Here is a 12701-nt window from a genome sequence, read left to right on the forward strand (position 1 = left end):
TCTGTAGAAGTGTGAAAAAAATAAACCTTTTTTTCTTTATAAATTAACCAGCCTCAGATATTTCTTTATAGCAGTGGAAGAATGAACTAACACATCACTTTTGTTGAACATAAGGTGGCTGTAGATATGTGGATTTATATCTGGGTTCCCTATTCTGTTCCACTGCTCTGTGTGTCTATTTTTATGTCAGTACCATGCTCCTTTGGTTACTATGGTGTTGTAACACATTTTGAAGTCAGGTAGTATGATGTTTTCAGCTTTGTCCTTTTTGCTCAGGAGTGCTTTGTCTGTCTATGTGGGGTTTTTTGTTGTTCTATAAAAATCTACAAGCCCCTGACTGGGGCCGCTCGCTGCCTGTCTTTCAGAGATGCCCGGCGTAGAGAGGAGGAATATAGAGAGACAGTCTGGCTACAGTGGCTTTGCAACCGATGGTGGGCTCCACCTAGTTTGAACTTCCTGCTGGCTTTGTTTACACTGTGAGGGGAAAATTGCCTACTCAAGCCTCAGTAGTGGCATACATCCCTCTTCACACCAAGCTCGAGCATCCCAGGTTGACTTCAGACTGCTGTGCTGACAGTGAGAATTTCAAGCCAGTGGATCTTAGCTTGCTGGGCTCTGTAGGGGTGGGATCCGCTTAGCAAGACCACTTGTCTCCCTGGCTTCAGCCCCCTTTCCATGGGAGTGAATGGTGCTGTCTCATTGGCGTTCTGGGAGCCAGTAGGGTATGAAAAAGAAACCTCTTGCAGTTATCTTGGTGTCTGCCCAAGCAACTGCCCAGTTTTGTGCTTGAAACCTAGGGCCCTGGTGGCGTAGGCACCCGAGGGAACCTCTTGGTCTGTGGGTTGCAAAGACTGTGAGAAAAGAATAGTTTTTTGTTTCATAAAAACATAGATTTGTTGTTCCATAAAAATCTTAGAAATTATTTTTTCTATTTCATCATTTTAATGAAGCACATCATTTTAATTTTGATAGGAATTACATTGAATTTGGAGATCATTTGGTAGTATGAACATTTTAACAACATTATTTGAATCTATGAACATGGACTGTCTTTTCACTTTTTTTGTGTCCTCTCCAATTTTTTAAAAACCTTTGTATAGTTGTCTTTCTATAGAGCTTTCACACCTCTGGCAAAGTTTATTCTTAGTTATATTATATTTCTTGTAATTATTGTAAATGAGATTGCTTTCCTAATTTCCTTTTCAGATTGTTTGCTATTGGTATACAAAAATGCTACTGATTCTTGAATGTTGATTTTGTGTTCCACAACTTTATTGAATTTCTTTTTAGTCTAACAACTTTTTTAGTATACTGTTTAGATTTTTCTAAATGTAAAATTATTTTGTCTGCAAACAAGAATAATGTGATTTTTTTTAAATTTTCCAGTTTAGATGTCCTTTATTTCTATCTCTTGCCTAATTGCTTTGGCTAGGACTTCCAGTGTATTGAATAAAAATGGTAAAAGTGAGCATCTTTGTCTTGTTCCAAATGTTAGAGAAAGGGCTTTCTTTTTTTTTCCTGTTCAGTTCATACTCAGTTCTTTGAAACTTTTTATCATAAAAATATTGAATTTTGTTGAATAATTTTCAGCATCTATTGAAATGATTACATTGTTTTTATCCTTGATTCTGTTAGTGTGATGTATCATGTTTATGGATTTACACATGTTGAATTATCCTTTACTCTCTACTTGATCATGGTGATTGATCTTTTTAACATGTTTTTTGTGATTGGCTTGCTATTATTTTGTTGAGGATTTTTGCATCTATATCCATCAAAAATATTGGCCTGTAGTTTTCCTTTTTCTTAAGCCCATTTTGGTATCAGAATAATGTTCGTCTTGTATAGTAAGTGTAGAAATATTGTCTCCTCTTCATCTCTTTTTAATAGTTCGAATAAAATTTGTATTAGTTCTTATTTAAATGTTTTGTAGAATTTGGTTTTAAAGTCATCAGTTTCTGAGTTTTTCTTTCTTGACAGACAGAAACCTTACAAGCCAGAAGAGAGTGTGGGCCAATATCCAACATTCTTAAAAAAAAGAATTTTCAACCTAGAATTTCATATCCAGCCAAACTAAGCTTCATAAGTGAAAGAGAAATAAAATCCTTTACCAACAAGCAAATCCTAAGGGATCTTATCACTGCCAGGCCTGCCTTACAAGAGCTTCTGAAGGAAATGCTACATATGAAAAGGAAAAACCAGCATCAGCCACTGCAAAAACGTACCAAATTGTAAAGACCATCAACACTATGAAGAAGCTGTATTAACTAATAGGCAAAATAACCAGCTAGCATCATAATGACAGGATAAAATTCACACATATAAATATTAACCTTAAATGTAAATGGGCTAAATACTCCAATTAAAGAACACAAACTGTCAAACTGGTTAAAGAGTCAAGACACGTTGTTGTGAAGCCCATCTCACATGCAAGGACACATGTAGGCTCGAAATAAAGGGATGGAAGAATATTTACCAAGCAAATGGAAAGGGGGGGGAAAGTAGGGGTTGCAATCCTAGTCTCTGATAAAACAGACTTTCAACCAACAAAGATCAAAAAAGACAAAGAAGGGCATTACATAATAGTAAAGAGATCAATGCAACAAGAAGAGCTATCTTAAATATATATGCATCCAATACAAGAGCACCCAGATTTATAAAACAGGTTCTTAGAAACCTACAAAGAGACTTAGACTTCCACATAATAGTGGAAGACTTTAATGTCCCACTGTCAATATTAGACAGGTCAATAAAATAGAAAATTTACAAGAATATTCAGGACACCAATGCAGCTCTGGACTTAGCAGACTTAATAGACATCTATGGAATGCTCCACTCCAAATGAGCAGAATATACATTCTTCTCAGCACCACATAACATTCTATAACTAACCACTTAATTGGAAGTAAAACACTCCTCAGCAAATGCAAAAGAAAGGAAATCATAACGAACAGTCTCACAGACCACAGTGCAATCAAATTAGAACTCAGGATTAAGAAATTCACTCAAATCTGCACAACTACAATGAAACTGAATAACTTCTCCTGAATGACCATTGGGTAAATAATGAAATTAAGGCAAAAATAACAAGTGCTTTGAAATCAATAAGAACAGAGGCACAATGTACCGGAATCTCTGGGACACGGTTAAATTAATGTTTAGAAGAAAATTTATAGCACTAAATTCTCACAGGAGAAAGCAGAAGAGATCTAAATCGACACCCTAACATCACAATTAAAAAAATTAGAGAAGCAAGAGCAGACAAATTCAAAAGCCAGCAGATGACAAAAAATAACTAAGATCAGAGCAGAACTGAAGGAGATAGAGACATGAAAAACCCTTCAAAAAATCAATGAATCCAAGAGCTGGTTTTTAAAATGATAGACCACTAGCCAGACTAATAAAGTAGAAAGTAGAGAAAAATCAAATAGACACAATAAAAAATGATAAAGGGAGTATCACCACTAATCACACAGAAATACAAATCACCATCAGAGAATACTATAAATGCCTCTATGTAAATAAACTAGAAAATCTAGAAGAAATGGATAAATTCCTGGACATATATATCCTCCTAAGACTAAACCAGGAAGAAGCCGAATTCCTAAGTAGACCAATAACAAGCTCTGAAATTGAGGCAGTATTTAATAGCCTACCAACAACAACAAAAAAAGCTCAGGATCAGAAAGATTCACAGCCAAATTCTGCCAGAGGTACAAAGAAGAGCTGGTACCATTCCTTCTGAAACTATTCCAAACAACAGAAAAAGTGCGATGCCTCCCTAACTTATTGTATGAGGCCAGCATCATCCTGATACCAAAATCCGTCAAGGCACAGCAAAAAAAGAAAATTTCAGGTCAATATTCTTTATGAACATTGATGTGAAAATCCACAATAAAATACTGGCAAATAAAATCCAGCAGCACATCTAGAAGCTTATCCACCAGTATCGAGTCAGCTTTATCCCTGGGATGCAAGGCTGGTTCAAAATATGCAAGTCAATAAACACAAGCCATCACATAAACAGAACAAATGGAAAAAAACCACATGATTATCTCAATAGATGCAGAAAGGACCTTTGATGAAATTCAACACCCTTTTAAGATTAAAAACACTCAATAAACTAGGTATTGATGAAATGTATTTCAAAACAATAAGATCTGCTTATGTCAAACCCACAGCAAATATCATACTGAATGGGCAAAAGCTGGAAGCATTCCCTTTGAAAACTGGCACAAAACAAGATGCCCTCTCTCACCACTCCTATTCACTTTGTATTGGAAGTTTTGGCCAGGGCAATCTGGCAAGAAAAATAAATAAGGGATATTCAAATAGGAAGAGAGGAAGTCAAATTGTCTGTTTGCAAATGACTTGATTGTATATTTAGAAAACCCCATGGTCTCAGCCCAAAATCTCCATATGCTGATAAATAACTTCAGCAAAGTCTCAGGATACAAAATCAATATGCAAAAATCACAAGCATTCCTATGTACCAATAACAGACAAACAGAGAGCCAAATCATGAGTGAACTCCTATTCACAATTACTACAAGAATAAAATACCTAGGAATACAACTTACAAGGGATGTGAAGGATCTCTTTAAGGAGAACTACAAAATACTGCTCAAGGAAATAAGAGAAGATATCAAAAAGATGAATAGGAAGAACCAATATCGTGAAAATGGCCATACTGCCAAAAGTAATTTATGGATTCAATACTATTACCATCAATCTACCATTGACTGTCTTCACAGAATTAGAAAAAAAAAACTACTTTAAATTTCATATGAAACAAAAAAGAGCCCGCATAGCCACAACAAACTTAAGCAAAAAGAACAAAGCTGGAGGCATATCAGCTACCTGACTTAAAACTTTACTACAAGGCTGCAGCAGCCAAAACAGCATGGTATTGGTACCAAAACAGATATATAGACCAATGGGATGGAGCAGAGGCCTCGGAAAGAACACTACACAACTACAACCATCTGATCTTTGACAAACCTGACAAAAAGAAACAATGGGGAAAGAATTCGGTGTTTAATAAATGGTGTTGGGAAAACTGGCTAGCCATATGCAGAAAACTGAAATTGGACCCCTTCCTTAGACCTTATACAAAAATTAACTCCTGATGTATCAAAGACTTAAATGTGAGTCTTAAAACCATTAAAAACCCTAGAAGAAAACCTGGGCAATACCATTCAGGACATAGGCATGGGCAAAGTCTTCATGACTAAAACATCAAAAGCAATGGCAACAAAGGTCAAAATTGACAAATGGGATTTAATTAAACTAAAGAGCTTCTGCACAGAGAAAGAAACTGTCATAAGAGGAAACAGGCAACCTACAGAATGGTAGAAAAATTTTGCAATCTATTCATCTCACAAATAGCTAATATCCAGAATCTACAAAGAACTTAAACAAATTTACAATAAAAAGGCAAACAACCCCATCACAAAGTGGGTGAAGAATATGAACCAACACTTCTCAAAGGAAGATTTTTATGCTGGCAACAAACATATGAAATAAAGTTAATCATCACTGGTCATTGGAGACATGCAGATCAAAATGACAATGAGATATCATCTCACACCAGTTAGGATGGCGATCATTAAAAAGTCAGGAGACAACAGAGGCTGGAGAGGATGTAGAGAAATAGCAACACTTTTACACTGTTGGTGGGAGTGTAAATTAGTTCAAGCATTTTGGAAATCAGTGTGTCGATTCCTCAAGGATCTAGAACTAGAAATACCATTTGACTCAGCAATTCCATTATTGTGTATATACTCAAAGGATTATAAATCATTCTACTATAAAGACACATGCATACATATGTTTATTGCAGCACTGTTCAGAATAACAAAGGCTTGAAACCAACCCAAATGCCCATCAATGATAGACTGGACAAAGAAAATGTGGCACATGTACATTATTGAATACTATGCAGCCACAAGAAAGGATGAATTCATGTCCTTTGCAGGGACTTGGTTGAAGCTAGAAACCATCATTCTCAGCTAACTGACACAAGAACAGAAAACCAAACACCACCTGTTCTCACTCATGAGTGAGAGTTGAACAATGAGAACACATGGACCTGGGAGGGGAACATCACACACTGGGGCCTGTTGGTGGGTGGGGGTCCAGGGGAGGGATAGTATTATGAGAAATAACTAATGTAGATGATGGGTTGATGGATACAGCAAACCACCATGGCACGTGTACACCTATGTAACTAACTTGCATGTTCTGCACATGTATTCCAGAACTTAAAGTATAATAATGAATAAAGAAAAAACACAGGAAAAAGTGAACAGCAAAAGGTGTTCATAAATCAGTATAGCATAAATTTGTTACCTTTGTATACCGTCAAGGTACACAAAAGGCAGTTGCATGAATTGGCTGCTAATCACTGGATCATTTGTGAAGCAGTCTTTTACAACTGGCCTGTCTACCTTATAATAACTAGAGCCAGAGTTCATAAATGCATAGTACAAAAGGTATAGCCACTTCTTCATCTATGCAGATGCCAAGAAAGAGAATGTCACTCACTGAGCTCAAATTCCTTCTGTCAATGTGTGATTTCTGGGAATTGTGTGGTTTGTAGCCCTCTTACAGTTTATCTGTCTTCAGACTTGTGGAGTTTTATTTAGGTATGTACATCTTGATGTTTAGGCAAAGATTTAAGATAAAATTTCACTCTACATACACATTCTGTTTTACAGTATTCTGCCTCACAGTTATTAGCTGTATTCACCTCTCTGAATTCCAACATCTGTTTTTTCAATTCAGTGTGACTTCCACTACCTGCATAGATTCCACTTTCCTGTACTAGAAGGTGCTTCCTTGTCAGAAAGCTGGAACTGCAGGGTTCACCTCATTTGTGTCCGTGGTCTCAGGGATTGCCGCTCTATAGCACTGATGTATGATGTTTTTAAAAACAGTTGTTTCATGCATTCATGCATTTTCTCTGCTTTCTAGTTTTATATGACAGAAGGCAAATCCAGTACCAGTGAATTCATAAAGGCTGGAAATAACTTTATTTTTGAAATATTACTACAAAATTTTTGTCTTATTTTATGATTTGTGGTTTATTCTGCCTTTTATAATAGAAACAAGCCGCAAGATTGTGTAGGATAGAGATATCTTATTAATTACTTATTCCCAATGCCTAACATAGCGCTTGACATACTATATTCCCAATGACTATTTGGTGAATCATTAAATCAGATGTCTTATCTGACACATATATGAGGTATTTTATTCTCCTTTATACTATTGTGTTGTGCTTGTCTCCTTGAACCCCAGCCTGGCAGCGAATAGATTTAATCTACTGCATAAGCTTTTTCTTCTAATAGGAAGCATAGTATTTTAATGTTGATTATTCCACAGATTTTCAGAAACTTGGGAAAATCACGATTTATGTAGTTTTTTTTTTCCAATGCCTATGAAAAGAGAAAAAGCCATGCACTGCTTACCACAGAAGGTTGCCAAAAGGCCCAAAATAGATGCTGGATATGACTTATCTTTGGGAAGTTAAATATAGAATATTATATCATTAAAACTTGAACACTATGCATTCATTTTGTTATCCTCTGTATCCCTTCTATGAAATTCCAGAATTTTGATGAGTGCCCTAATAATATAAAGTACTTAATAGATGTTGAATTAATTTGAATGTATACATAGGCTTGAATAAAAATCAAATAGTGTTTACTGTCCTACATGGTATTATGATAATAATCCTGAAACTAATACTTACATAAATTTCCTATTGAGATAAGCATTAGAAACACAGGTACCTACTCGTATTTGGTTCCTGAAACACCCTCAACAACACCATACAACAAAAGAAGTAGACATGTATTATTATTTTTTTGTTTTTGTGTAAAGTGGTCATTAATAAAAACATTGTGCGTCTGTCTATATTATTATCAATTTATAAATAAAGGATGAATCAAACAATGAAAAATATTGTGAAAGTAGAAGACACTTTGCAATTAGACTTTTTCAGCCAAGTCAGAGGAACTTAGAGTATCCAAAGGGAAGAGCAATTAGGGCTAATGTGGCAGTGTATGCTTGAGAGACAAAGCTGAAATGGCAAAGGCTGTCAAGGTGAACTACTCAGAAATGCCTGATAAAATGTAATTGTTTCTTATTTTACCCAAATGGGTATTTCCAAATTGCTGACTTGACACCTTTCTCTTTTTTGTTGGAACATTCCAATGACTATTACTTTTCAGACTATGCACAGTTCCCTGGGAACTTTGTGCCCTAGTGGTTTTATCAATCTTCTAGCTGGTACTGCAGGGCATTTATCAAATGCCTGCTGTTGTAGGAATTACTTTAGAATCATAGGAGGTCAACACCAGGGGGGTTCTAAGAGAAGAAGTAGTCCTTCCTGCTCATTTTCAGTTAAGAAAATGGATACCTAGAAAAGAATACTAGCCAAAGAAAACTCTAGTTTTTCACTATACTGTGTTGGAAACATAATATAGAATGAGATAGGTATCAGGTATTTCAATGAAAGATATTACTTTCTCTACTTTTTCTTTTCTTATTTCCTTTTTCTTTACCCTCTGTCCTTTTTTCTTTCTTTTTTTCTTCTTTAAAATATTTATTTAATGTCCATTTTACTTGTTGGTTTTCAAGGAGTTTATGAGTGAGTGTGTGTGTGTGTGAGAAACTCGTTACTGTATTTCTGTGATATCATTATAAAAGCAGTGTTTTTAGGACAAAAACTGCAGAAACTGTCACCCCATTTCGTGTTTTCTTTTTCTTTTTTGGCACACAGCAAGCCAGTGACTCAAAACTCATAATGGATGTCTAAAAGACTGGCTTATTTGAAAACTGAAGTGCTCTCTTCTATTTTCAAATTCACTTTTCTTTGGTATCAAATGAAACTCATTTGGTGTAGAAAATTAAAGTAGCTACATTTTTCCTCAGCACAGATAAATCTTTTATTTGCCTCTAACCCTTTCAATTTTTCATGACAGTCACTGCATTTTCTTCTCTGAAACACAAACAAGTCAATGTAAGCATGGCTGGCAGGCTAAAATGATTATGGAATAATTTGTGTTTGCCAGACCAAACAAAATCAATCACCCTTGTTTAGGGACCCACAACATTAAATGGCTATGAGAGGGTATTTCTGGACTTTCACAAAATAGGCTTTTCAAACACAGATAAGGCAGCAGACCATTGAATACCCTTAGGTATGGCTTATAATTTTCAAATTTCTACCAAAAAATATGAACTATACATTGATGGTTCAACCCCATTGGCTTAATGCAAACTAAAAGGCAGCTGAACACTGTTGAAATGATCATTTGTCATAGGTTTGCAGTGGGCAAAGATATATCATGAATGTTTATGCAAAGCTTCAAATAAGCATTCAAAAAATATAACTTGCAGGCTTACAGGATAGATGGAAGAGGAATAAACAATGGGATGGTGATCAGAACAGAACTGATGGAAACAAGTATGCACTGTATCTCTGACCATTTGATTTTGAGTGTATTCTATGGATATTATTTCTGGGACCAGGTTTTCTGTTTGTTTCTGTTTTATTTCAGTTAGGATTGTTTTTCCCACCTGTTCCAGTTGTATACTGTCTTACGGAGGCTGTGTGTGTGGCCATAGCTTTCTGCTGTGTGAGGTTTTAGGATCTACTTTCCTAAGGGCGGGGATCGAGCTGCCAGAAACTGCTTCAGAAAATTTGGTGATAGTTTTGAGATAGAAGGGATTTTTTTTTTTATGTGGACATTTAAGGATTGGGACTGATTGTTCAGCTTTCAAACCGAGTGTTTTTGAAACTCTTTTGAAAAAGCAGATGGATCTTTCTAGCCTAATTGTCTGTCTACAGCTCATACTATTTTTTGCCATTTCTCAATTACGTTCGTTCTTCTGACAAAATTGGTTCTGTATATTTTATGAACTGAGAGATCTTAAAAGAAATAAATAAAAAATAAAAACCTCTTAGGTCCTATTCTTTAGAAGCAGCTCTCAAGATGGGGATTTGTGTTCAAGTGAGTGCTCTCGGGGAAAACCCCAGTAAGAGAGTGAGGGAAAGTGGGTAGAGCACGAATAGAAGACGGAGGTGAGGGGCGGTGTGGGTTGGCTGCAGTTAAGCTTCATCCAGCCAGTACCCACACAATGCTCTGAAGAATAATCACACCGCAGATGCCTTTGGGCAAGGGGTCTGGCTTTTATAAGCTGAAATCAGTCAGAAATTGCCTGCAGACCACCCTTTACTCCCTTGGAGATTGTGTAATATTGCAGACATCTCTCATTGAGGTGGAAGTGCTCACTGGAGGGTAATTCTCAAGAGAAGGCTACAACCTGAGTTAGCAGATGACATTCACCATAGCTTGGGATTATATGTTCTAGCCCAGTGAAGAGGTTTTGGGCAGGACCCCAACGATGTCTACACAAGAGAAAATGACATATTGGTTTATATAACACTTATAATTAAGTGGTTTCTAATCTTTTTCAATTATCAACACAAAATTTTGTTATGACTACATTTGTCACATTACATGAATACATTAATAGGCTGCAGTCATAGATGCTAAATTAATAGATTGAAAACTATATGGATTTATAAATACAAATTGTCTTTATGAGCATTTCCTGATTTACACACACCAGCAGGGTAAAAAAGAATTTCGTTTCCATATGCTTACTAAAATTTGTGATATTTGCCATCGGATGAAAAATATACAGGTTGTTTTATAAAGATGGTTCTCTTTGTCTAGAACTCTCTCGCATTCCCAGAATTACTTATTTAACTCTTCATTCTTCCAATCTCAGAGGAAGACTTCTTAAAGGAAGCAAGCTAGATCAGATGCTTATAGATCACCATGTATTTTCTTCATTGTGTTTTACAACTGTTTGTATTTACATACTTTTGTCTTATTTAAAAACCGCCACCATCACTTTTCACTGGTCAGAAATCTATTAAGGTAGGGGCTATGTCTGTCTTGTTTAATGGTGTCACTAGTACATCTATGCTGACTCTCGTAATATCTGTGGAATGAATTGGAAAATAAGTCATATTACTAAAAGTTAAACTGAGATCTACCAGATAATAGCGCTTACGTTCTTTCCATATGGAATTCTACCAAAATGAGATTATTCAAGCCTCAGGAATTGACACCCTATGCAACAAAGTCCTGGAAATATCTTCCTGAGGTTTTGGGTTATGGTCCATTCCTTTCTTTAATATACATAATATCATACATTAAATATCTTGAACATTTTTTTCCATCCCCTGTGGACCTCACTGTTTCTCTCAATGACAAAGTTGTCTATCTTTTGGTGACTTGGATTTTCCATAATGGTGCTTCTTTGGAGACAAAACATTTAAAGACATCCTGGGGAACGTTTATGTTCCGTGGCTTCTTGGAAAGAACCTAAATACTATATACTCTGATAAGGGAGCAGTCTTCTAAAATGAAATTTTGTATTTACTATATTGAACTGGACTGGACTATACTTGCCCTATTTCAATGTCTTGAGAGAGAATGATGACACTGTCATAACTAAAATTATTTTTTTTTGGGGTGGGGGGCACATATTCTCACTCTGTCACCAGGCTGGAGTGCAGTGGCAAGATCTCCACTACAGACATGCGCCACCACGCCCAGCTAATTTTTGTATTTTTAGTATTTTTGTATTTTTAGAGACGGGGTTTCACGATGTTGGCCAGGATGATCTCGATCTCTTGACCTCATGATCCACCTGCCTTAGTCTCCCAAAGTGCTGGGATTACATGCATGAGCAACCTTCACCTGGACCCTAAAATTATTTTCAAATGCTTGGTTATTCAATCAACAATTAAGCAATGCAAGAGAATACACATTAATGCCTGATAGTCTTCTGATATCTCACTGATTTTAACTGAGTTGCTGATAAAGCACAGGAATTTCAGCCTCATGTAGAGTTAAGAATTGCTTGGTCAGAAGGTCTCAGAGTCAGAATTTCCTGCATTTTGGGTTTTTTTTTTCCTGTTTGGGGGTAGCATAGAAATAAGCCTGTGTCACTCAAACCTAATATCCACATTTGGCGTCATAATTTTTGCCTGCATGCTTATTATGTGACTTGGTTACTGCTAAGGTAGTTTCTTGCTACATCATTGGGTGACTTGATCCTTTAGGACAGTGAGCCTAATTTTATTCTACTGCAGTCCTCTCCTTGACAGGGAGTGACAGTATGGGGAGCAGGGTGCAAGGATGATATTCGTATGGTTTGTAGCAGATCCCAATTATGTGAAAATGCTACTTTCTTAACCTAGTAATCTAAAATTGCAACACACGATCTCTTCTTACTCTAAATGTTTAATAATCCAGAATCATCTTATGCTGTATAAATATCAAGTAAACATATTCTGGAATAGATAACTATTTGGCAGTAATGGATAATATAACCTGACTTTGTTAATCTTTCAGCACTTGAGGCATCAGAGTATTGAGATGTACTTAGAGATTTAATTCATCTCACTGTCTACAGTTTATGAGGTTACTGTTGGCCTTCCCCATCATGCAATTCTTCATGTTTTTATGGCCAGCCCTTACTAGGCTGTTGGGATAATTCTCAGAGATGCATTCTTATAGATCCCCAACCACTGTGTCCATAAGATTTCTTTGAGTCCTAGCCCATAGATCTAGGGGCTATATTCTTGAGATCCAAAGTCACTTTTAAGTGGC

The 12701-nt window shown here is 36.2% G+C and overlaps 1 long non-coding RNA gene across 2 annotated transcripts in view; it reads left to right on the forward strand.

Moving 5' to 3' along the window:
- The window catches only part of LOC141584636 (uncharacterized), a 553476-nt gene that overhangs the window by 465533 nt on the left and 75242 nt on the right, over positions 1 to 12701 (forward strand). Inside the window, exon 7 of one of the 2 annotated variants that reach the window (XR_012517801.1) lies at positions 1981 to 6095. The exons of the other annotated variant lie outside the window; for it this stretch is intronic. This is a non-coding gene — a long non-coding RNA (uncharacterized LOC141584636). Of the gene's footprint in view, positions 1 to 1980; positions 6096 to 12701 lie in introns of those variants that run through there. 2 annotated transcript variants of the gene reach the window in all.

Source organism: Saimiri boliviensis, chromosome 5, assembly GCF_048565385.1.
Source record: "Saimiri boliviensis isolate mSaiBol1 chromosome 5, mSaiBol1.pri, whole genome shotgun sequence".
Taxonomy (NCBI): domain Eukaryota; kingdom Metazoa; phylum Chordata; class Mammalia; order Primates; family Cebidae; genus Saimiri; species Saimiri boliviensis.